Source organism: Dasypus novemcinctus, chromosome 18 (assembly GCF_030445035.2).
Source record: "Dasypus novemcinctus isolate mDasNov1 chromosome 18, mDasNov1.1.hap2, whole genome shotgun sequence".
In the NCBI taxonomy this organism is placed as follows: domain Eukaryota; kingdom Metazoa; phylum Chordata; class Mammalia; order Cingulata; family Dasypodidae; genus Dasypus; species Dasypus novemcinctus.
The window spans coordinates 80,816,768-80,844,170 of record NC_080690.1 but is presented as its reverse complement, the minus strand read 5'-3'; the positions used below and the strand labels follow the sequence as shown (position 1 = coordinate 80,844,170).

Here is a 27,403-nt window from a genome sequence, read left to right as displayed (position 1 = left end):
TGAGATAAGACCCTTCTTCAAACACTGAGGAAATGATGAGGTTAAAGCACAAGAAGCTATTTTGATAAAACAGATTTTCTTTGTATACTTATCTTACTCAATTTTAATCATAAAAGTTTCCTTTCACAAACCTTCTACACTTTCAGTATTCATTCAGGTTTTGTCCCACACTCTACTCTTTCCAATAATCAATCATTTTATCTTAGGACAAAATCATCTTCTGTTTCCTTAACAATAAAAACACATTCCATATATCTCACATACTAAGTTACCAGGTAAACTTCTTACAACATATAATTGCCATTAATACTAAACAAGTTTGTTAAAATAATGAACTTTTCTTCACTTTTAATACTTAGTAGCATGTAATACCAGAAACAGGTTTTTTTGATGCAAGTTGGCAGGGAAGGCTGGTATTATCAATTCAGTTTTGTTTAATAATGACTTTCTGCAATTAGCCATTTAAATACCTTAATTTAAACAATGCTTTGTTAAAACTTTTATAACTATTTATACCTTTAAGACAAATTTTACCTTCACAGAACACATTCTCTTACTTAAAGTTACTACAACACCTTCTAAGAACCTGGGCAGAATGCAGACATATTTTGGCTTTGACACCCTATGGAGGGAACTTTACTGCATTTATTCTGATTCTGCTTTTCACCCCCTTCCAGGCAGTCAGGTGCACAACAATCAAACAGGAATGTGACTTATGAATAGGTGTGGACTCACTGGAAAGGGGCAAGCCCCTCCCCCCCTTCCAGCTTTCAGCCAAAATGAACAGACAGAAACTCTCCCAGGGACCCAGCCACCCTGACTGGGGCAGCCCCAACAAACTTGGGTGCGTGGCACAGACACAGACAGCCTCCAAGCCCCGGCAAAGGGGCAGACCAGAGACAAGACAGCAGAGCATGTGCAAACATCTAGACTCCGCAAACATCCAGACTCCTCAGTTTTGCCCCATAATCATTTCTCCAGCTCCACTGAATTCTACTTTACATAACAACACAACTCCAACACTAGCATTGAGCTGACACAGAGAAGCACAAAGGTCACTAATCTGAACCACAAGTTCTATATATATATATTTTCAGCACTGCTGCCCCCACAGCCATCACAAACCTTAGAACATTTAACATTTGGTATATAGCAAATTCATTCACAATTTAGCACCATAACAAAAGATTTCAGCTAGACTTTTTCCACTGTTTAACTTTACAACCAGACCAAGCTCCACTAGAAAAGCCAATCCATTTTCCTGTAACCAAATTTGTTATTTTTTTTTTAATCCAGACCAATTTCCAGGACGTTAGGACTTGAACCTATAAACAACCCTTCCTATTAAAATGAAGCCTCCACTCCTTTAGTGGATATAAGACTAGTACCAGATTCTAACATGCAGTTAGACAAACCCAAAACACCAGGGTTTTTTCCCGGTTTTTCTCCTTTTCCCAAGCCTAGAGAGAACAGCTTCCCCCAAACTTTCTGGGGCTACTAGGGTTCTCTTGGGAGGTGATCAGCCTCCCCTTCCCAGCAATTAAAGCTAGGGCCTTCCAGACTGTGCTCCCCTGGGGAGTCTTACCTTCTTCCATGTTCAGAGTTCTTTTTCGTTCCCAGAATCTTTCTCTTCAGACCTTCCATTGCCCTCGATTTTTGTTGGGAAGATCTGGTGGAGCCCACATCTTTTCTGGATTAAATTTAATCCAGGGCCGGGGGGTCACTGTTGTGGGCCCTGGGAGAGCAGCGGCAATCCTCCAGGTGCAATGGCAAGAACCAGGAAGGAAGGAGGGCCCAACAGTGGGCTCTTGATACTAATGGCTACACTTTTGAGCCTATACACCTGCAATAAGAACAAGGCCTAGAGTAGCATTGTGCCTGGGGGTTTCCTCCTGACAGCCTTCATGTTACTCAAATGTGGCCACTCTCACAGCCAAACTCAGCGTGTAGATGCGATGCATTCCCCCCAGCGTGGGACATGACACCCGGGGATGAGCCTCCCTGGCACCGAGGGATCACTACCACATACCAGCTGAAGAAGTAACTAGAAAATGACCTTGAATTAAAGATTCAATGCGGAACAGCAGAATATACCTGTCTACATATAATAACATGACTTCGGGAAGCTGTTTGACCTAATGTAAGGGGGAAATGGAAAGGAGAAATGAGATTATAAGGCTGTGAGTCTCTAAAAAAGAGTCTGGAGGTTGTCAGAAGGAATACCCCTATGTACAACTGAACAGAGTCTAAGAGACAGATAAGGTAGATACAACCCCAGGTATTGGTTCTTTTGAGGGGTAAAGAGACCCACGGGCTCTATGGTCATGGCAGAAGGGGTTCACTGCCATGACAGATGGCCCTTCTTTGGAGCTGGTGTTTCTGCGTGATGGAATTGGACTCAGAGGGGATCTCGTCTCACAAGACTTGCATGCTACTTTATTGGAATTGTAGTTGGTGCTGGGTTTAAGATATATGTAGGGGATTTGAATCTCTGGACTGATAATATGACACCCAGGCCCAGAGCCTCAACAGACTTCAGCTCCTACACTTTGATTTATTGGACTTACTCCACTCAGCTAACATGGAGTTGAAGAAGGTCAACCACCACAACATGGAGCCTAGAGTGTCTACAACTGGAAGCGGGAGGAGTGCATCCAGTACCCATGTGGAATCTAAGCCCTCACTTGACATAGGTGTGCAATGGACACAACCAATCCAATGTCCACAGAGAAAATGTGGAATGGGTGTGGGAACGGTAGCCATGGTGGCTGCTGGGTGTGGGGAACGGGAGGAAGAGATGAGATGTGGAGGCGTTTTCGGGACGTGGAGTTGTCCTGGATAGTGCTTCACGGACAATTACGGGACACTGTAGATCCCCCCAGGGCCCACTGGATGGAACGTGAGAGAGTCTGGGCTATGATGTGGACCATTGACTGTGGGGTGCAGTGATGCTCAGAGATGAACTTACCAGGTGCAATGGATGTGTCATGATGATGGGAGAGAGTGTTGCTGTGGGGGGAGTGGGGGGCGGTGGCGGTGGGGTTGAATGGGACCTCATATTTTTTTTAATGTAATTTTTTAAAAAATAATAAATAAATAATTTTTTTAAAAAAATTTAATCCAGAGGCGCCCAGATTTGGGGTTCACCCGAGTCCTCCCGGCTTCCTCGGGGATTTGGAAGGGGCAGCAAAATGCTACCGTCTCTGGCCTTCATTTGCTGTCCCGGTGGAGTCGCCAAAAATGTTGTAGAATTTGAGAGAGGCTCAATTATTTGTGTATAGAGAGGCCAGGACTCAGGAATGATTTTGAGAAGGAAAAATGGTTTATTGATGGCCAGCCGGACTCAGGACCTTTCTGTTTGAATCCTGAGCCCTGAACAAGATTTTCAAATGTCTTTTATACAGATAGGAAAGACCAAATGGTCCCTTTGTTTCAGTTCTCAATAGGCTTCAATTAGCATATATAGCTTCCACATCTTAGGTAAGCTTTTAGCATGGACTCCAGACATTCTAGATAAGCTTTTAGCATATTTAGTTTGCATTTCCCCTGAATACTTAAAGTTTATAGACCTTGCATTGTTAAACTGTTTCCTGCTCACCAAGGGCAGGACTGCAGCCTTTTATCATCCCACACCCACAAGTCACAGATAGTTTAGGTTATCTCTGAAGAGACAAAGAGCCTTCCACCCATAGCCCACATCACTAGCACCTTCTCTATTGAATAGAAAAATGATGAGAACTTCTCAGAAGTGTTCTCTAATAGTTTACTCGGAGAATGCCATAATTATTTCAGAATATTTTTCTCTGATATTTAGTAGAGCTATTTCACAAGTTTATTAAAAAACTAAAAACTATCCTGAGCTCATCTGAAGCTGAACAATAATCTTTCTCTTAAAAATTTTTGCCAGGAAGTAAAAGAGAAATCAAGGACATCTGAAGTCCTTGTGCCTCAGATCCTGTGTTTTATCCAATCCTAAAACTCATTCCCATATAAAAATTTTGTTTATTTCACACATTTTCAGCACTAGTTAATATTAATTTTACTCTATGAATTTTTATTATGTTGTTGGCTTAATAAATGGTTAAACCCTGTACAATGATGGTTGATTAGAAGGAGACTGAAATGTTATGCCTTTGTTTCTCTTATTTAATTGCTTGTGCCTCACATATTTCGCTACCTTATGTACTGTTTGGAAACATTTAAAAACTTACATGTTTAATTAAATAATGAGAAGTGTTGCCTACTGGCAGTCTCCTTATTGCTCAAATGTGGCCTCTCTCTAAACTGAACTCAGCATAAAAGAGCAATAACTTCCCCCCCAGTGTGCGATATGACTCCTGGGACGAGCCTCCCTGACACCAGGGGATTACTACCAAGCACCAACCAGCAAAGCAACTGGTAAAAGACCTTGAATAAAAGGGGAAAATGTAAACAGGAATGCATTTATATGGTAAAGAGACTTCAAAGTGAGTCCCGAGGTTCTCACAGAGATAACAATTATGCACATCTCAGCATGATCTCACAGACTTGCAAAGTAGATGCTACCCCAAATAGTGGGGCTCATGAGTGCTCTGGAGACACCCAGTCCTGCAATCATGGCAGATGGCTCTGGAGTCTGATGCCTTATCAGTGGCCCCCACTTTGGAGTTTGTGCTCCCAATTAGAGACAGAGTTGGACTCAGTTGTGACTTCTCTTCACATGCATCTTCTGTCCTTTCTATTAGAATCTATAGTTGGTGCTGGAGTTGGTGGGTGTTCATTCAAGAGACCTGAATCTCTGAGCTATTCATGTGCCAATTGGGTCCTGAGCCTCAGGAGAGTTGTGACACCTACTCTAGTTCATGGAACTCACCCAGGGCAACTAACAAGGAGGTGGGAATGGACAGCCTTCATACCAAGGAACCGAGGGATTCTACAACTGCAGGTAAGAGAGTCCCATCCATCAGCCAAATGGGATTTAAGCCCCCTGTCAATTAGAGGTGGAGTGGGCAACACCATCCCAGAATCCTCAGGAATGGGAATAAAATATGGTAAGAGTAGACTTAGGGGTATTCTACTAAAGACTTCTGTGATTCTAGTAATGGAAGAAATTATATCATTGATGTGGCAGAGTGGCCACTGTGCTGAAGGTAGAAAGAGGGAAAAAGTGGTCTAATATGGGGGCATTTTCAGGACTTGGAATTGTCCTAAATAACATTGTAATGACAGATATAGGCCATTATATATCCTGCCATAACCTATAGAATTGAGTGGGAGAGAGTGTAAAATACAATGTAAACTATAATCCATGCTTAGTGGCAATTTCCCCACATTTACATCAATTGCAGTGAATGTACCACACTAATGAAAGAAAATGTTCATTTGGGGAAAAGTGGGAGGTGGGGGGAGTGGGGCATATGGGAATCCCTTATATTTTTTTATGTAACTTTTTATGAAAACTATCTCTTTAAAATTTTTTTAAAAATAAATTTTAAAACTTACAGGTATAATTTAAATACTGAGAAGATTTATCTTTGCATTTGAGATATAAAATGATGAATAATTTGTAGATGATGTCAGTAATCCCTGCTTTGGTGACGTATCACAAATCAGAACTATTTTCTTGATCTCTTCTTTATATGATTTACAATTAATTTTGCTATCTTCAACTATGCTGTATTTTACTTTGAGATAATTCCCTCAGGAATTCAGGGAGTGACAGGGAGATTTGAAAATCAGAAAATATGAGAGAAAAATTTTATTTCAAAGTATTTTTAAAAATTCAATTGTATTTCTGTCCAAAAATAAGTATTCACTGCTAGATAACCTTGTATTTCTTTTTTTTTCTCAAGATTTATTTATTTAATCCCCCTCCCCCCCCCCGGTTGTCTGTTCTCTGGGTCTATTTTGCTGCATCTTGTTTCTGTTGTCGTCAGGGGTGCGGGAAGTGTGTGCAGCGCCATTCCTCCGAAGGCTGCACTCTCTCGCGCTGGGTGGCTCTCCTCACGGGCGCACTCCTTGCGCGTGTGGCTCCCCTACGCGGGGGACACCCCTGGGTGGCACAGCACTCCTTGCGTGCATCAGCACTGCGCATGGGCCAGCTCCACACAGGTGGAGGAGGTCTGGGGGAACCGCGGACCTCCCATGTGGTAGACGGACGCCCTAACCACTGGGCCAAGTCCGCCCACCTTGTATTTCATATCCAAGTCAAGTTGACAGAGTCAGCTCTCAAGTATGGTTTCTCATAATGGCTGGTTGAAAAACACACATCTAAGTAAAAATTGTAAAAGTTTCTCTTAAAAGTTTGTAAATTATCCTGGGAGAACCAGGTGGTGAAATGATTCATCTTAAGATATAGGAAAGGTTCTACAGGAAGGAACAAGTGAGGGTGGCACTTCAGTTATGTTGAAAGGTTAAAATTATTCAAGGGGAAAATCATATGCTGTCTTGTATGAATCATAAACCTATCATGGTAATGAAGAATGGTATTACATGTTAATAGTTTATGTTGATACTGAAATCTGCTTTGCCTCTTGAGATTTGAATTCTATGTTTACTTCTTCAACTATCAGATAAAGTGACAGTATTTTCATTGTATTCTAAAGACTATCCAGTATATTACAGAGCTTTTACACTCAAGAAAAATATTTTATTAGATCTAAGTATTGAGTGATTCATTAAAATGATGGAAACTAAGACCTCACATAAAATACCATGGAAATGTTATGTTTATAATTAAAATGAATGAATTTTGTAAAATTTGCAGAGTTACATAAAGTTTCACTATCATTACCTTGTTAAGTTTATATATGTCAAACATGAACCTGTAGGTGCTATACACATTGGGTATGTAAGTCTTAATTTTACTTGTTCTCGACTTGATGCTGTCATACCTTCTCTCTAACACACCACTGTTACTTTTCATATTGCAGAAATCTCTGATGATATTCTTTTTTTTTTATCAGAAACATTTCCCTCTCTATTACCTTGTATAATATATATTTATAACAGGTTTCTTGTCTGGGTATATGAAGCTGGTGAGGGCTGCAGGGAGGTGTTTTCTGGGTATGACACTGGAACCAAGGTGGGATCCCAGCACTTCTCCAGCTTGAGGGTGCAGGCAGCTGCTGGTGCTGTGATCTGCTAAAGGGAGGCAGTAGCAGGTGTGGCCTGGGAACTAAGAGCTCAGCAGGTTGCTGCCAGTGAAATGGCTTTCATCATCTGAAAGTTGCATTTGGCTCCTTCTTTGGCAGGAGGTTTTTTAGATTCTTGCTTTTGGGCACTGATCCTTTCTTCCACGGTGAACCTGCATCTATGATCACTTTGGAATTATTAGGTGATTTAGGCCCTGCCTCACAAGGTGTAAATCCTCTGGCCCAGACTGGTTCAGCACCCTGGTTTTAACTGGAGGAAATCCCCACATGACTAATGAAGCACTGATTCTGCAGGAAATAAACTTAATTTAAATTTTGACATTTTGCCTTTCATCACTGAAACACTCTTATCCTGAATGTACAGTGACATTTTATTCCATTTATTCCCCCATTTTCTAATTTTTTTCTTCAAAGACATTTTAGGTAACAGTAGAGTCATGTACAGAATACAGGAATTCCTATATACCCAACATTCTCACCTTTTCTCCCTTTCCCCAACAATAACATTTTATGTGCGGATCATATATTTGTTAAAATTGATGCACAAATGTTGAAACATAGATACTAACCATCATGAAAATTCACATTATGGTTTACCATTTGGAACATATACTTCCATAAAATCTGATAAAAAATTAAATGCAAGCTATCCCTCATTGCAAGTTCTTGCAGAACATGGCCATCACCCCCAAAGTGCCCCCTCTTCCATCTGTTCTGTTCCTCCATTCCCACCCCCCACGTTGGGCCCACAGCGACCACCAGGTTTCACTCCTTGAAGGACAAGATTCCTAGTTACTTGCACCTTCACTAAGAGCTTGACACACTGGTTTGCCCTCCTTATTAGGCACTGCAGATGCTCTCAAGTGACTCCCACCCTCTGTTTGAGAACATAGCGGACCTCTCAAGGATGGGAGATCAACTGCTTTCTGCCCTTTATGCGGATCTCTACCCACTGATGCCACACACCATGCCAAAATGACCACTCATGTAACCCCTAGAAGCCTGCCTCAGGCCCACCCTGCCCCAGTGACCCCATCCAACACCCTAAACCAGTAACCATTCCTTGCCATAATTCCAAATGAACATTCCCAACATTGTAATTTCAACCACATACCTGCCTATCCCCAGTGTTCCCTTGCTCCCTCCCCTAACCCTCCCCCTAGCTCCTTGGACCATCCAACCACTTCCCCTATTCCCCATCAAACCTGCACCACCCAACCCATTGTTATCACTATACCTCTGTCATGTCCCGTCACTGCACAACTGCACTCATCCACCTTGTCATAGATTTCATCCATGTGGATGTTGAATCACGTCTCTCTTCTCCCTTTCTATTTCTTACAAAACTATCTTCCAGATTTTAGCTCTGTGAGTCTGCTCAGTTTGTTAATTTTTGACAGTGAGGTCATGTAATATTTGACCTTCACTGCCTGGCTGCTTCACTCCACATAAGGTCCTCAACGTCCATCCATGTTATCCCACGTGTTAGTACCATATTCCTTCTTACAGCTGAGTAATACTCCATTGCATTTATATACCAAATTTTTTATTCATTCTTTAGTTGATGGGCTGGTTTGATTCCAACTTTTGGCAATGGTGAAAAATGCTGCTATGAACATTGGTTTGTATATATCTGCTTGTGTCCTTGCTTTCAACTCTTCTTGGTATATACCTAGCAGTGGAATTGCTGGATAATATGACAGATATATAGATAATTTTTTGAGGAACCATAAAACTGTCCTCCACAATGACTGTACCATTTTACATTCCCACCAGCAATGGATGAGGGTTCCCATTCCTCCACATCCTCTCTAACACTTGTAGTCCTCTGTTTTTACAATAGCTGCCAGTCTAATGGGTGTGAGATGGCATCTCATTGTAGTTTTAATTTGCTTTTCCCTGATAGCTAGTGATGTTAAGCATCTTTTCAGGTGCTTTGTAGTCATTTGTATTTTTTCTTTGGAGAAGTATCTATTCAAATCACTTGCCCATTTTTTGTATAGGTTGTTTGTTCTTTTACTTTCGAGGTGTAGGATTTCTTCTTATATGATAGATAACAGGTTCCTATCAGATATACAGTTACCAAATATTTTCTCCCATTGGGTAGGCTGCCTTTTCACTTTCTTGACAAGCTCCTTTGAGGTGCAAAGGATGTTCATTTTAAGGACATCCTATTTGTCTATTTTTTCTTTCACTGTTCGTGCTTTGGGTGTGAAGTTCATGAAATCATTTCCTATTACAAAGATTATCTTCCAAGGTCTTTATGGTCTTGGCTCTTAAATTTAGATCTTTGATTTCTCTTATATAAGGTTAATGTTTGTATGAGGTATGAGATGGTGTTCCTCTCACATTCTTTTGAATTTGGATATACAGTTCTCCAAGTACCATTTTTTGAAGAGGTCATTCTCTCCCAGTTTTGTGGGCTTGGTGGCCTTGTCAAATATCAGATGGCTCTGTATTTGCGGATTTTTTTTTTTATGTCTATATAGTCTAAATTTATTTGCAGTAGAATCAACAAGCGTTAGAATAGGGATAATCTACTCATTTCGAGTAAATATATTTTGAACTTGCTAAATTTAAAATCATATTTCCTTGGAGACTAATTTTAATTGTATTCCTTTTATGTCATAGTACTAACATACTATTTTCTATGAACAGTATTTAAAAGGCAGTTTGCTAAGACTCTCTTTCAGAATGTCTTTTTTTTTATTGACTTTGTAATAATATTACATTAAAAATATATATGTGAGGTCCCATTCAACCCCACCCCCCCCCCCAACAACACTCGTTCCCATCATCATGACACATCCATTGGATTTGGTAAGTACATCTTTGGGCACCTCTGCACCTCATAGACAATGGTTCACATCATGGCCCATACTCTCCTCCATTCCATCCAGTGGGCCCTGTGAGGATTTACAATGTCCGGTGATTACCTCTGAAGCACCATCCAGGGCAGCTCCATGTCCCAAAGACGCCTCCACCTCTCATCTCTTCCTGCCTTTCCCCATACCCATCATCCACCATGTCCACTTTTCCCAATCCAATGCCACCTCTTCTATGTGGACATTGGATTGGTTGTGTCCATTGCACCTCTATGTCAGGAGGAGGCTCAGATTCCACATGGATGCTGGATGCAATCCTCCCATTTTCAGTTGTAATCACTCTAGGCTCCATGGTGTGGTGGTTGTCCTTCTTCAACTCCATCTTAGCTGAGTGTGGTAAGTCCAATAGATCAGATTGTAGGTGCTGGAGTCTGTTGAGGCTCAGGACCTGGCTATCACATTGTCAGTCCAGAGATTCAAATCCCCTAAATATATCTTAAACCCAACATTAACTGCACCTCCAGCACATTAGCATGAAAGTCTTATGAAGGGAGATCCCATCTGAGTCCAGATTCATCACACATAAACACCATTTCCAAAGAGGGGCCATCTGCCCTGATAGTTAACCCCATCGGCCATGACCATAACTCCCATGGGTCTCTTTAGCCCTCAGAGGAACCAATATCTGGGGGTTGTATCTGCTTTATCTGTCTCTCTGACTCTTCTCAGTTGTGCATGAGGGCAATCCTTCTGCCAGCCTCCAGACTCTTTTTTAGAAACTCGTAGCCATATAGACTCATTTCTCCTTTCCATTTCCCCCTTACTTTAGGTCAAACAGCATTTTAAAGTCATGGTATTTTATGTAGACATGGATATTCTGCTGATCCGCATTGAACCTTCCGTATAAGGTCATTTTCCAGTTGCATCATCAGTTGGTAGTTGATAGTGGTCCCTCGTTGCCAGGGAGGCTCATCCCCGGGTGTCATGTCCCACGCTAGGGGGAAGGCATTGCATTTACATGCTGAGTTTGGCTTCGAGACTGGCCACATTTGAGTAACATGAAGGCTGACAGGAGGAAATTCCCAGGCACAATGTTGCTCTAGGCCTTGTTCTTATTTTAGGTTTATCAGCTCGCAAGCATAGTCATTAGTATCAGGGGCTCACTGTTGAACCCTCACTCCCTCCCGGTCCCTGCCACTGTACCTGGGAGACTGTCGCTGCTCCCCTAGGGACCACGACAGAGCACCACTGGCCAGGAACCCAGTACCCCCCCTACTGTGGTTTTTAATTGTTGCCACTATGAGTATATCCAAACATTACCATGCACCCTGGACATATGTTCTGTACAGCTCCCTGTCAGTCATATATCACCTGTCATTGGTATCCCATACCAGTATCCCTCCATTGCCATTGTTGAAACACTCTGTGATCCAGAACTCCCCGAAATTTGAAGCCCAATATAATGTCATGGTCCCTTACTAGGGAATGGCATATAGCGATGGGTTTAAAGGAATATTTGCGGATTTTTATCAGAACTCTTGATTCAGTTCCATTGGCCAGTATGTCTATTCTTGTGCCAATTCCATGCAACTTTGAGCACTGTAGCTTTGTAGTATGCTTTAAAGTCAGGTGGTGTTATTCCTCCAATTGCTTTTTCTTTTTCTCTGGCTATTCAGGGCCTCTTGCCCTTCCAAATAAATTTCATAGTGAGTTTTTCCAGTTCTGTAAAAAACAATGTGTTGGAAGGATAACCAGCAACATGGTGGCAGAGTAAGAAGCCCCTAGAATCTGCTACAGAGCAGTTAGCAAACACCCAGAGCTCTCTAGAGCTAGCTGAAGCACCTGTCTGTGGGCTTGGGGAGACCAGCAGAGCATCCTGCAACATCCTTGAAGGAACATAAGGAGAGGATTGCCCATACACAGAGAAGACTCCTAAGTAGACTTCTCCACATCCCAGAGGCCAGTGCCCATCCTCCACTGGAGGCACAAGCCACCTCGGGAGCTGTTCCGCAGCTGGAATTGAAAGCTCCATTTCCCTAAAACGGGGGAGGAAGAGACAGTTGGGCACCAATTTCAGCTACTGATGAGTAAATTCAGTGGGCTACAGTATAATCCTGAGAACAACTAAAGTTTGAGACTGTCCAAGTCAGAAAGAGATTGGGAGGCACCATCTTAACTCTGCGCCTGGCACAAAGGGAAGCAGGGTGGAGTGAAAATCACAGTGCTGGTGGGGACCAGCTTCTTTCCATCCAGATCATATTGCAGCTCTAGCCAAGGACCCAGTGCTACTCCAGCAGAGAGGAAGCTGCGGGGACCTGTGCCAACCTCTCCAGGAAGTTGCCAGCTGGGCCATGGAGGCCAGTGATTATCCTGCTCTAGCAGCATTAGTTGTCCCAGGAGCTATTCTGTGGCTCGAGCTGTGTTGTAGGACTGAATCAAGTTCTTCTGGCTGCAAATTTTTACCAAGAAATTGACAAATCTTCTCCACACTGCCCTTAAGATCCTGGAAGAAAAAATATATATTGTCATTAGATAGTGATTACAAGGACAATACTAGCTGTTTGAGTCCTAATCAAGGTCCAACATAGAATACTTGTGGGACCTTCTGGAATTTCCTGAGCTCCCATTTGCCTCAGATAACAAAAATACATGCCAGATGGCTATAAGAATGTTACTGGTGAGGGCTAATGCTAATTTACATAATAGAGTTCCATGAATTTCCATGATGCCTTAAATATTCAGCACACAGATTTTCCTTGTTCACATAAAGTCTAGTGTAGATTCTGCAAGTCATTTCCTTTTTTAAAAAAATTTTTATTGTTTTTTGAAGATACATAGATCACAAAATTAAAAAGTCATATGCATTTTAATATGACTACTACCCTAACATCCTGCCATTTTGTGGCTTGATGTGCCATCATATACTTACACTCCTCTCTTCCATTGGCAGATGGAGAATGAGATTCTCGGAAATAAGCACATTCTTCTTCATCAATTCTACCTTGAAGTGACACCAGATTTCCCTTACATTCCATTAACAAAACCATTCCACTAACAAAACCAAGCCACATAACCCCATTTCAATACAAAGGAAACTGGGAAATATACTACATACATGGGCAGACACTTTCCAGAAAGAACTCTAAACTACTCTGCAAAGGGCAAGTTGAAATTTCAGGGGACAGCTGATTAAACAAGTGGACACCAATTAAATGAGTTTATAGAAGTATATCAGGCAAAGATAAAGGGCTAGATAACAACTAGCTATTGCTATTGACAACAGAATGGAGGGGGGGAAACTCTAAAAGTCTAGTGTTTAGATCGATCCCTGCCTGCCACCACCACCACCACCCCCAGGGCCTCAATTTGGGAACTCTCTGGAAAAATGTCCAAAAGTTCATGTGAAATGGCTTGTGCCTGGCTTGGAATTTCAATAGTTCATCTAATAGGCAATGGCCTCCAAGCTGGAGATAATTTATGTGTCTGCTTAGACATGTGCGAGTCATCAGGTTGGCATCAGATTTCTGTGTAATTAACTTCCATGGATTAAGTATACACTACCAGCTTTGACAATGTGCATAAACTGAAGAGAGTAGGAGAAATTTGTCAGGCTGCTGTTCTGATCTAATTCCCTGAGAGGGTCTAATCCTGAAATTGGGGATTCCTTTGGAAGAAATATATGTAATGATGATATAACTAACAGGACAGGTGTGATTCTAGAGAACTTTCATTTTATTCTTACAACTCAGGAAGTTATTATTATTTTTCAGGTTTAGAAATGGGGGCACTGAGTCACAGAGTGGTTAAGAGCTTGTCAACGTTACCCAGCAAATAGTAGGCAGCCTGGCTCTGGGTGTCAAGCTCTTAGTCATTGCACCACACTTCTATGAAAGTCTCTACATAAAAGAAGAGAAGAGAGACCTAGGGAGGGAAAGGGAAAGCTGGCTAACCCAGGAGGGCCAGAGAAAGGAAATTACCCTCTGCAGCTCCTCATAAAACACTTCTAGGAAGGACTTCTTGTCTTTCCTCTCCATCCATTCAAGAACATGATCGAACCAAAGTCCATAAACTGCTGTACAGGGATAAAAAACATAAAGGTTAATTCCTCACAAACGTATAACCAAGGAATGTTTATTGCCATCCTCAGAGCTGTAGGAGAAGTGAGTTTGAATGTAAGGGTTTTGGAGGTGACCATGGAAATGTTTTGATCACAAAATGGTAGTAACATACAAGCTAAGTCAAGGGGATGATGTATCGGTGATCTGCAGAAGGAAGAGCAGTCCTTCACAGGAGGAAATCTTCAAGAGGCAGGATATGAGGGAGCTCCTAGGGGATTCAAGGAAGAAACCCTAAAATTCCCACAGAAAAGGGAGAGTCAGGGGGAGGGGTCATGTGTTTAGCCAATGCCACAGAGTCAGCACAATGAGACCCCTAGACCAGAAGTTTCTGAGTGTTAAAGAGGCTTGGGACCTTATAATTTTATCAATGGTATGCACACATGGGGTGTAGTTTTATAGAGTACTCAAAGTAGGTCAAGTGTAACGGGCTAAAAATTCCTTCTTTAGGCCATTTTTAATATAAACGGATGTTTAATAGTTTGAGTTTGGCACGTAAGGTTTTCAGAGACCCAGGTTGCTGTGATCTAGTAAACACATGGAGCCAACACAGAGGTCACCTTCAGCTCATTCATGTAACAGAAGGCACTATCACATTTTCTGGAGTACATAAGGGGAATATACTTCTTATCCCTAACAGTGTATAATAAAACAATGATTATGTAAACAATAGAACCTCAGCTGCATTATTCTGTGAACTAATACATAATTATGAAACAACTCATTCTTCCCATTTAGATTTTTTAAATTAATAGACTATTTGTAAAGCACATTTATGTATACAGAAAAATTCAGCAGAAAGAACAAAATTCCCACATCCCTCTTCTCCTCTTCCATTGTTGGCTCTATTATTAACATCTTACATTAGCTGGTGCTTTTATTACACTTGATGAACAAATATCGATATATTATTAACTAAAGTCCAGAGCATGTACTTGAGTTCACATTTTGTGTTGTGCAGATCTTTGAATTTTGATAAATTTATAATTTCATGTTAATACCAAGCAAAATCAGGTTCATTTCTCCCATGCACTTTAAAAGCCAATTCCTGAGACACCATAGTTTCAAAGATAGAATGAGTTTATTTAGTTGTAGAAACACCGGAGCACAATGGCCTAATGGCCCCAAATTGTCTCTAAGATCTGCAGAAATTTGAATATTTTATTACATCAGGGTGTTAATCAATATTTGGGGTGGAGCTGGACACAGGTTCCTTCATTAATAAACATTAAGGGGCTGTACAGGATGGGGGTGGGAACCAAACCTGGCGAGTTACAAACTTACAATCGTTATCAGAGTTTCTGGGACAGGAAGGTACAGAATAGAGATCAATCACAAGGTTTTCCATATAGATATTAAACAGGAGCCTGGAGTGTTTACCATCACAATAGTAAAGATACACAAGAGTGAGCCTCTGTCTAGAGTAACCAAAAACAGAGATGAGACCTGTTTAGAATGACCATCACCATAGAAGGTCTAGGCTAAATCTAGTCAGTTTCTGTAATTTCAAGTATCAACCTTTTACTGTTTTATTATATAAAGGCATCTGTATAATAAATTTGTAATTATAATTATTTTTTTAAATTCTTAACCCTCAGTTACAATGTATGCACCATTACAGCATCATAGAAAATAGTTTTGCTGCTCTAAAACTCCTTTGTGCTCCATGGATTCTACCTTCACTCTCAACGTCAGCTACCCAACAATGATTTGTATTTTACTGTCTTTATTTTTTTTTAATATTTATTTTTTATTTATTCTCTCCTCTCCCCCCCCCCCAGTTGTCTGCTCTCTGTCCATTCACTGTGTGTTCTTCTGTGACTGCTTCTATCTTTATCAGTGGCACCAGGAATCTGTGTTTTTTTGTTGCATCATCTTGTTGTGTCAGCTCTCCGTGTGTGTGGTGCCTTTCTTGAGCAGGCTGCACTTTCTTTCGCACTGAATGGCTCTCCTTACGGGGTGCACTCCTTGCGTGTGGGTCTCCCCTACACGGGGGACACCCCTGCATGGTACAGCACTCTTTGCGTGCATCAGCGCTGCACATGGGCCACTCCACATGGGTCAAGGAGGCCTGGGGTTTGAATTGCGGACCTCCCATGTGGTAGGCGGACGCCCTACCCATTGAGCCAAGTCCGCTTCTTTATAGTTTTGCCTATTCCACAATGTTATATAGTAGGAATCATATAGAATGTAGCCAGTCCAGACTTATTTATTTCACCTACCAAAATGCATTTAAGGTTTTTCCATGTATTTTTGTGACTTCATATCTCACTTCTTTTTATTGAAGAATAATGCTCCATACCATAAATGTACAATCATTTGCTTATACATACATCTATTTAGGGACATATTACTTGCTTTCAAGTCTTTAAAATTATGAATAAACCTAGTATAAATATTTGTACACAGATTTTTGGGTGTACATAAATTTTCAACTTATTTGGGTAAACACCTGTCTGCATGACTGCTGGATCTAATGTTTAACCATGTATATAACTGCCAGAACTGTCTTCCAAAGTGGCTCTATCATTTTGCATTCCTACAAATGCAAAGTTTCTGTTGCTCTACAGCCTCATCAGTATTTGAGGTTGTTAGTGATTCATATTTTAGCCATTCAAATGGTGAGTAGGGGCATTGCATTGTTGTTTTAATATATAATTTCCTTATGAAATATGATAGTGAGCATCTTTTCAGATGCTCACCTATCATCTAAGTACTATCCATGGTGAGGAGTCTATTCACATCTTTTACCAAAGATTTATTGGGTTGTTTTATTATTGCAGCATTTTAAGAGTTATTTGAATATTTTGGATACTAGTCCTTTATTGAATATGGACTTTGCAAATGTTTCTCCTAGTCTGTGTATTGTTTTTCCACTATCTTAGTGTTTTCACAGAGAAGTTTTTAATTTTAATGAAATCCAATTAGCAATTATTTTCCTTCATGTATTTTGCTTCAGGTGTTGTGCGGCGGCTTGCTCGGTCGGTAGAGGTGGGGTCTGGCTGCGGACGAGGGGTCGGTCCAGCTCTGGACGAGGGGTCGGTCCCACTTGGGACGAGGGGTCGGTCCGGCAGCAGACGAGGGATCGGTCTCACAGGGGTTGCGCGGTTCGGCTGACGGGGTCGCCCAGCAAAGCCGGCGACGAAGGGGTCGCCCGGAGAAGCCGGCGACGAACTGGGGACAAGGGAGGCCAGGCCCTTGTCGGGGGCTCTCAGGACTGGAGGGCGCACGGCAGAAGAACTACCGCGGAGACAAGGTAAACACGCAAGTCCACTTTATTGAGGGAGAGGCAACAGTTTTATAGGGGCTGGGGAAGGCTGATTGGTCGAAGCCACACCCTGTTCTGATTGGTTGCCGGCGAAAGGTCAGTGGGCGGTACTGGACGGGGGAGGGGTGGTGGTTAGGGATTGGCTGTCGCTGTTGCTGGGGGAAGTGGCAGGGCTTAGTGATTGGTGGCTGCTGTTGCTGGGGTGGAGGGCAGACTTGAGTTTCCCACCCACGCCTGGCTGTTGCTGCTGTCAGGGGAGGGGAAAAGGGCAGACTGGAATTTTCCACCCTGCGCCTGCGCAGGGAGAAAGAAGAAGGGTGCCGCCCCACAGGCATCGTGTGGCGCCATCCGGGAGGAGGGGTGGCCGCAGAAGCATGGCTGCCGAGAAGGGGAGACCCGAGGGCACTCTGCGCCCATGCCGAGCTCCCTTCGGGGGTGGCGGTGAGTCCGACCAGCCACCCTATTATGGGGGCAGCAGCTTGGCCTGCCGCGGCTGCTCCCCCGCCAGGCCAGCAAACCACACTTCAGCCCGAGGGGTGACCGCAGTGTTGTATTTAAAAAGTCATTACCAAACCCAACATCTTCTAGATTTTCTCATACTATACATTATCTTCCAAAAGTTTACAATTTTGCATTTTACATTTAGGTCTATTATCCATTTTGATTAAATTTTTGTGACAGATATAAAGTCTGTGACAAGATTCAATATTTTTTTGCATTAGAATGTCCAGTTGTTCCAGCACCATTTGTTTAAAAGTCTCTTTTCTCCACTGAATTGCCCTTTCTAGTTTGTCAAAGAACAGTTGACAATACTTGTGTGGGTCTATTTCTGGGTTCTCTATTCTGAATTTAAGGTGTTTTGTTTTGTTTTGTTTTGTTTTTGTTTTTGTTTTAATCCATTCTGTCACTCTTTCTCTTGTGATTGGAACATTTAACTCATTTATATTTAAAGCAATTACTGATAAAGCAGGACTTTTTTCTGCAAATTTACTTTTTGGTCTTTGAAATTCTTCTACCTTTTTTGTTCCTCAATTCTTCCATAAATGCTTATTTTTGCATTTAGTGGATCTTTTGTGGTGAACCATTTAAAACCCTTCTCATTTCCTTCTTTACATATTTTTCTGATAGTTTATTTGTGTTTACCATTGGCTTAAAGTTAACAATCTATATCAACCTTTTTGGTTTGATACAATTTAAGTAGCATAAACAAATGATGTCCCATTACTCTTCCATTCTTCCACCTTTAGAGCCTCTCAGAAATAACATATTTATAAATTATGAGTCAGTCCTAAAATGTTAATTTATCATTACTTTTCTTACATTTGTATTTTCGATCCTGTGGGAATAAAAAAATTAGGGGTACAAACCTAAAAAATACACAGAATTGCCCTTTATGTCATTACCTTTACCAGAGATCTTTATTTCTTCATGTGGTTTGGATATATTGCCTATCAAACTGAAGAACTCCATTTAGGATTTCTAATATTATAGTTCTTGTAGTTCTAATGGTGATGAACTCTTTCAGCTTTTGTTATTCTAGGAATGTTTATTCCATGCCCATAATGTAGAATTATGAGTATTCCTAAAAAATATTTTACTCCTTCCTTTCAATTTGAGTGCCATTTCTTTCTTTCTCTTCCATAGTTGCTCTGGCAGAACTTCCAGAAAGATGTTGAATAACAGTGGTGACAGTGGACATACTTGTCTTCTTCTTGATCTTAGAGGGGTTGCTTTCTGTCTTTCACCATTAAATAGGATATTAGCTATAGGAGTTTCATATATGCCCTTTACCACGTAGAAGAAGTTTCCTGCTACTCCTAGTGTTCTAAGTGTTTTATCAAAAAGGAGTGCTTGATTTCGTCAATTGCCTTTTCTGCATGAATTGAGTTAATCATGTGGTTTTGTTCTTTCATTGTGTTAATGTGATGTATTAAATTAATTGATTTTTTAATGTAGAATAAACCTCGCATACTAGTGATAAATCCCATTTGGTCATAGTGTATAAGCCTTTTAATATGCTGTCGAATTCATTTTGCCAGTACTTTGATAAGGTGTTTTGCATCTATATTACTAAGAGACATTGGTTGGTAGTTTTCTTCTGGTGTCTTTATCTGGCTTTGCTATGAGGGTGATGTTGGTTCTGTAAAATGAATTAGGGAGGTTTTGCTCCACTTCAATGTTTTGAAAGCGTTCATGCAGAATTAGAGTTCTGTCTTCTTGGCATGTTTGCAAGAATTTCCCTGTGAAGCCATCTGATCCTGGACTTTTCTTTTTGGGATACTTTTATTATGCTTCAATTCCTTTACTAGTAATTGGTTTCTTGAGATCTTTTATTTCTTCTTAAATCAATGTAGATAGCTTGTGTTCCTAAGAATGTTTCGATTTCATTTAGTTTATCTAATTTATTTGCTAACAGTTGTTCATAGTATCATCTCATTTTTTTTTTCAGTGTAATTGGTAATAATGTTCCTCTTTTTATTTCTGATTTTTCTGTTTGTATCTTCTTTCTTGGTCAGTCTACTAAATGTTTGTTAATTTCATTGATCTTTTCAAAGAATCAACTCTTGGTTTTTTCAATTCTCTCTACTGATTTTTTGCTTTCTTTTTCATCTATCTCTGCTCTAATCTTTGTTTTCTTCCTTTTGCTTTCTTTGGCTTTAGTTTGCTCCTCTTTTTCTAGTTCTTCTAGTTTTGAGGTTATGAAGCAGGCCAGATAGGAAATCAATGGATGGATCCAGAACCTGGCAAAGAAGTCCATATGGACATCAATTACCCCAAGATGGCTGCTGGAAGACTTTCATAAGAAATCCAATTTGGAATGAGATTTCCACAGGAAGCCAGGAGAAGCCCCAGATATTCACCATCGGCCATATTACTGGGCACTTCTGGGGATTGATAGTAGTGTAATCAATCAAAACAGCAAACAGCTATAACTCCTCCAGCGCCATTAGCAAAGAAGTTGATTAAATAGTGGTTCAAGAAGCAAGCACAAAGCCTCACTAGCTCATTCTCTTGCCTTTGGACCCTTGTCTTGCCTTTTGTGCCCTGCTCTTGCCAGGTCCCCCCTGCATGGATCAACATGCAAGTAAAACCTGGGCATTTATAATGTATAGTGGAAAACTGTAATCTGTAAATCAGCCCACTTTATCACTTTTCAGCCCCTTCCTCTCTACCTGGGATCCATGATCTGTTATTTTCTCCCATTTCTCTTCCCTTCCTACCTTAATAAAATACTGGCCTAACTAACCCAACATGCTCCTGAAATTCATTTCTGCAGCATAGTCAAGAACCTAGACAAAATCCAGTTACAGTAAGGTCTCTGATTTGAAGTCTTTCATCTCTTTTAATGTAAGCATTTAGAGTTATAAATTTCCTAGCTAGCACTGTCTTCACTGCATTTCATAAGTTTTTTGTATTGCATTTTAATTTTCTCACACCTCATGATATTTCCTAATTGTGCTTCTGATTTCTTCTATTATGATTGGTTTTTTTAAGAGTATATGGTTTAATTTCCACATATTTTGAATTTTCCATTTCTCCTATTATTGGATTTCTAGCTTCATTCTGCCATGGTTGGAGAATACACTTTATAGAATTTATTAAGCCTTGTTTTGTGACCTAATACATAGTCTGTCCTGGAGAATGATCCATATGCATAAGAAATACGTGCATTCTGTTTCATTGGGTGAAATGTTCTATATATGTTTGTTAGGGCTAGTTGGTGCAGAGATCTTCCAAGTCTTGTATATCCGTATTGATCTTTTGACTAGATATCCTATTATTGTAGGTGGTGTATTAAAGTCTCCCACTATTAATATAGAACTGTCAATTTCTCCCTTCAAGTCTGTAAATATTTGCTTCATATATTTTGTGACTCTACTGTTATGTGGCACAAAATATATAATTGTAGATAGTCTTGTTTAATCGCCCCATTTATCAGTATATGACAGTCTTCATCCCTCCTAACTGTTTTTGACTTAAAGGTTATTTTATCATCACCATCAAAATGCTCCACATTCCATCTATTCTATTCCTCCCTGCCCTTCCCCTGGGGACCCATGGCAAACACCAGACTTCACTTCTTGAAGAACAAGATTCATAGTTACTTGCAGCAACATTGAGGGCTTCACATACTGCTCTGTCCTCCCCTATCAGGAACTGCCAGTACTTTCCAGAGGCTCCTGCCCCTCCACTTGAGAACATAGCAGGACACCCCAGTATGGGAGTCCAACACCTTCCTGCTTTTCATATGGGTCTCCACCATCTGATGCAACTCATTATGCCCAGGTAAACACTCATGCATAACCTGGAAGGCTGCCCCTGCTACAACCTGTCCCAAATGCCCCTGACATTCAATACCCTAAACCAGTTACCATTCCCTGCCATGTTGCCAAAAGAACCTTCCCAACATTTTAGTTTCAATCAAATACCCACCAATCTCCAGTGTTCACCTGCTCCCTTCCCCAACCCTTCCATGGACAGTCCAACCCGCACTCCTCACCCTACCCCCTGACAAACCAGCACCACCCAAATTTATGACTGCAGCACTGCCATGTCCCTCCACTGCACAACTACACACTTCCACCTTATCATCGTTTTTGCCCATAGGGGTATTGGCTCACAACTTTCTTCTCCCTTTCTAACTCTTTTAAACTTATCTTCCAGACTCTAGCTCTGTGAGTCTGCTCAGTTTACTTAATTCATGTCAGTGAGGTCAAGTAATATTTGCCTTTCAGTACCTGGCTTGCTTCACTCAACAAACAGTCTTCAAGACTGTTTGTTGAATGGGGAGGCGGGGCAAGATGGCATCTGAGTAAGCGCACCTTACAGACTCTCCTGCGAAGAAGTGCCTGAGTTGGGTTGGAGTCTTGCCAAAGAGGGTTGTCTTGGGGGCTTGCAGGGCAGAGGGTGTGTGGGCATCGATTTGGAGAGAGAGTGGTAGAGCTGGTGCTTGCTAAAGGTAGAATTGAGGCTTACAAGTACAGAGGTTGGAAGCTGTGGACTGGCGGGACCCTTCCCCCTGGGGCTGGCGGCCGCAGTATTTCCTGAGATATGTCGGTTGTGCAGTGGCATTCCTGGGCCCCGTGGTCCCCGGATGCGTGGTCCCCAGGTCCGTGTCCCCTGAGTCCCCATAGCCCGTGTTCCATGGACCTACGTGCCTTGGGTCTGCAGAGCCCCGGACTTCCCTTTCCCAAGCCCAGTGCTCCCAGAGGTCCGGGATTGCCTTAGTCCTCCGGTTTTGGACTGACTCTGTGGGTGGGAGGGATTCGGTGGGGGGTGCACTTGGGGGGCCTGGCTAGTGTGAGTTCGATTTTCTGGTGTTTCCCCTCCCCCTTTTTTTTTCTTTTCTTTTTTTTCTTTTTTGGGACTTGGAGGAGCATACCGGCTGGCTTGGGGAGAGTCTGGGAAGAGAGGAGTGGAGAATCTGCTCAGAAAGCCCAATTCACTTAAATACCTTGGGATAGGAAATTGGCCTGGGAGAAGGTGGAGTCAGAAAATCAACTAGCCCTCTCATAGCACACCTAAAGGAGAGGGACTGTAGGAGGTGCTTTCCAAGCCTCCAATAGCATACTTGATGATCCTGGTGAGGTGTGGGTGCTCTCTCTCTGGAAATTAAGAGTATTGTTTTCAGTGTGGAGCTGATTCAACAAGGACCACTTGAATCTCCTACCAGACCTCTCAGGCAGCTTTCCTGCTGCTTGGGAGAGAAGGAAGTGGGGAAGGGAGAAAAGGGGGAATGTCAGATCCCTAAGCATTTTATTTAACTACAAACAGGATTCCTTGCTTGAAACTTTCCCTAGTATTTTGGTTAGTTTTTCCTTGTTTTTCCTTCCTCTTTATCCCCCCAAGGCCCTTTTATCTTTCTTTTTTCTTTCTTTCTCTTTTTCTTTTTCCTGCTTACTTCCCCACTCCCTTTTGTTCCTTTTTCTTTCTTTCTTTCTTTCTTTCTTTCTTTCTTTCTTTCTTTCTTTCTTTCTTTCTTTCTTCTCTGTTTTCTTATTCTTCTTACATTAGGTGCTGCAGGGAGAGCTGCACATTTGCTGTATTTCCTCATCCTCCATTTACTCTTTTCTGTGTGTATTGATTTTGGCCACCAACACTATTCCCTTTCCTCTACATCTTTCTATTCTCCGGCATTGATTGTTTCTCTTACATTACACCTCTCTTTGTTTGCCCCTCTATTTTTTTTTTACTTTTTATGACTAATACTTTGTTCTGTTTTCTGCTTTATATTCACTCTTTATATTATTGTCCTCTCTTTTCTCTTTCCCTCTCTCCTGAAAACACAGGCCTTTTAATTCACACTGTATTCCTCCCCATATTCAGATTTTTACGTACTTGCCTTTTCTTACTGTTATAACTCTACATACCTTACATGAGTCTAATTTCCATTCTCATATATCTCACATGGTTCCTCTGTTAATATTTACTATCAATACTACTATAATTCATTTTCTTTTCTTACTCCTTTTGCTTTCTCTGGCCCTAATATTTTCCTTCAAGTGAACTTAGCCAACAACAAGGAAATAGAATAAGAACAAAGTGACAAAGAGAAGAATTAACACGCATGCAAAAACAACAACTAATTAAACTCCAAACTAGACAAAGAAACTAAGCAACTGACTAAACCTGTCAAGATAAAATGATGATGAGACAGCAACAAAAAACTACAAACCAAACCAATAATCAGGAAAACAAGCCCCAATCCAATGAAAAAACTAAAAACCAGGAAGAGGAGCAGAACATCAAACAAGTAATTAAAGATCTCAAAACATATATTAGGGACCAATTTGATGAGGTGAAGGAAGAGATTAAGAATATGGAAAGAATACAGAAAAAATTGCAATCATACACAAAAATATAACAGATATGATGGTGATGAACAGCACAATTCAAGAAATCAAAAATACACTCCCAGCAAATAACAGCAGACTCAAAGAGGCAGAGGAGAGATTAAATGATGTGGAAGACAGTACATATGAAATCAAACAGATAGTAGAACTGGTTGATAAAAAGATAGAGGGCAGCGGACTTGGCACAAATGTTAGGGCATCCATCTACCACATTGGAGGTCCACGGTTCAAACCCTGGGCCTCCTTGACCCATGTGGAGCTGGCCCATGCGCAGTGCTGATGCACACAAGGAGTGCCATGCCACGCAGGGGTGTCCCCCATGTAGGGGAGCCCCATGCGCAAGGAGTGCGCCCCATAAGGAGAGCCACCCAGCACGAAAGAAAGTACAGCCTGCCCAGGAATGGTGCCGCACACACAGAGAACTGATACAACAATATGACGCAATAAAAAGAAACACAGATTCCAGTGCCGCTGACAACTGAAGCGGACAAAGAAGAAGATGCAGCAAATAGACACAGAGAACAGACAACCGGGGGGAGGGAGGGGAGAAATAAATAAATAAATCTTTAAAAGAAAAAAAAAGACAGAAAAAATCCAGCAGGGGCTTAGGGACCTGAATGACAATGCAAAATGCACAAACATATGTGTTATAGGCATCCCAGAAGGAAAAGAGAAGAGAAAGGGGACAGAAGGGGTGTTGGAGGAAATAATGGCTGAAAACTTCCAAAACTTAATGAGGGAGATGGATGTACATGTCCAGGAAGCACAACAAACCCCTAACAGCATAAATCCCAATAGACCTGCCCTAAGACATATACTTGTCAAGTTATCCAATGCTCAAGACAAAGAGAAAATACTAAAAGCAGCAAGAGAAAAGAGAACCATCACATACAAAGGAGGCTCCATAAGATTAAGTGCTGATTTCTCATCTGAAACCATGGAGGAAAGAAGGCAGTGGTATGACATAGTCAAGGTACTAAAGGAAAAAAATTTCCAACCAAGAATACTCTTATCGAGCTAAGCCAGCATTAAAAAATGATGGGGATTTCAAAATATTCACAGATAAACAGAAACTAAGAGAGTATGCCAACAAGAATCCTGCCCTTCAAGAAATACTAAAGGGAATTCTGCAGGAAGAAAGAAAAAAACAAGAGGGACAGAGTTGGAGGAGAGTGTAAGAGCAACTAAAAAGACAAAAACAGAAAAAGAAAATCAAACAGAATATGACAAACTCAAATCCAAAGATAATATGGCTAATATAAGTAATTCCTTGAAAGTAATAACACTGAATGTCAATGGATTAAATTCACCTGTCAAGAGACTCAGACTGGAAGATTGGATAAGGAAATATGACCCATCTATATGCTGTATGCAAGAAACACATCTTAGACCCAGGTATTCAAGGAATGAATGGCTGGAAAACAATCTTACATGCAAACAATAACCAAAAAAGGGCAGGAGTAGCTATATTAATATCAGACAAAATAGACTTTAAATGCAAAACAATTGTGAGAGACAAAGACGGACACTACATATTAGTGAAAGGGATAATCTTTCAAGAAGAAAGAACAATCATAAACATTTATGCTCCTAACAAGGGTGCTTCCAAATACATGAGGCAAACACTGGAAAAACTAAGTGAAGGAATAGATGCCTGTACAATCATAGTGGAGGACTTTAATACACCACTATCAACTTTGGACAGAACATCACAAAAGAGAATCAATAAAGAAACAAAGGCTTTGAACAATATATTAGAGGAGTTGGCCCTAATTGACATATACAGAACATTACACCCCAATATAGCAGGATATACATTTTTCTCAAGTGCACAAGGATCATTCTCCAAGATAGAACACATGCTAGGCCACAGAAAAAGTCTCAATGAATTCAGAAAGATAGAAATCATACAAAATAATTTCTCTGACCACAGTGGAATGAAGATGGAAATCTGCAAGGGCCAGAGACCCAGATTTGGCAACAAGATTTGGAAGTTAAACAAACACACTCTTAGAAAAACAGTGGGTCAAGCAGGAAATCTCTGAAGAAATTAATAACTACCTTGAAACTAATGAAAGTGATAACACAACATATCCAAACTTATAGGATGCAGCAAAAGAGTACTTAGAGGGAAACTTATAGCCATAAATTCATATATCAAAAAAGAAGAACTAAAGTTGAAGAAATAAATGCACACTTGGAGGAATTAGTTAAAAAACAACAAACTAACCCCAAAGGAAGAAAGAAAGAAATAACAAGATCAGAGCAGAACTAAAGGAAATAGAAAATAAGAAAGTACTTGAAAAAATAAACAAAACCAAGAGCTGGTTCTTTAGGAAATCAATAAAATTGGCAACCGTTAGCTAGATTAACAAAGATAAAAATAGAGAAGATGCAAATACACAAAATAAGAAATGAGAAAGGAGATATCACCACTAATCCCACAGAAATAAAGACTATCATAAGAGGATACTTTGAAAATCTATATTCAAAGAAAATGACAATTTAGAGGAAATGGACAAATTCCTAGAAACACATAAGCAGCCTACATTGACAAAAGAAGAAGTTGACGATCTCAACAAACCAATCACAAGTAAAGAGATAGAATCGGTCATTAAAAACCTCTCAACTAAAAAGAGCCCTGGGCCAGACGGCTCCACAGGTGAATTCTATAAAACATTCCAGAAAAAACTAACACCAATCTTGCTTAAACTCTTGAGGTGAAAATCCTCAACAAAATACTTTCTAATCATATTCAACAACACATTAAACAAATTATATACTATGACCAAGTGGGGTTCATTCCTGGCATGCAAGGATGGTTCAACTTAAGAAAATCAATTAATGTAATACACCACATAAACAGATTGGTGGAAAAAAATCACATTATCATATCTATAGATACAGAAAAAGCATTTGACAAAATACAGCACCCTTTCTTGATAAAAAACACTGCAAAAGATTGGAATAGAAGGAAACTTTCTGAACATGATAAAGAGTATATATGAAAAACCCACAGCTAACATCATTTACAATGGTGAAATCCTAAAATCTTTCCCTCTAAGATCAGGAACAAGATAAGGATGCCCATTATCACCCCTTCTATTCAACGTAGTCTTAGAAGTACTTGCTCAAGCACTGAGGCAGGGAACCAGACATAAAAGGCATCCTTTCCTCAGCTGCCGCTAAGGTGCTCGGTTCTTCCGAG

At 40.8% G+C, this 27,403-nt stretch overlaps 1 long non-coding RNA gene across 1 annotated transcript in view; it reads right to left on the bottom strand.

The window, feature by feature from the left end:
- Positions 1–11,491: 11,491 nt before the first annotated feature.
- The window catches only part of LOC131274263 (uncharacterized), a 30,587-nt gene continuing 14,675 nt past the window's right edge, over positions 11,492–27,403 (bottom strand). The window contains exons 2-3 of the long non-coding RNA XR_009181474.1: positions 13,936–14,030; positions 11,492–12,461 (exon numbers count right to left, since the gene is read on the bottom strand). This is a non-coding gene — a long non-coding RNA (uncharacterized lncRNA). The remainder of the gene's footprint in view (positions 12,462–13,935; positions 14,031–27,403) is intronic.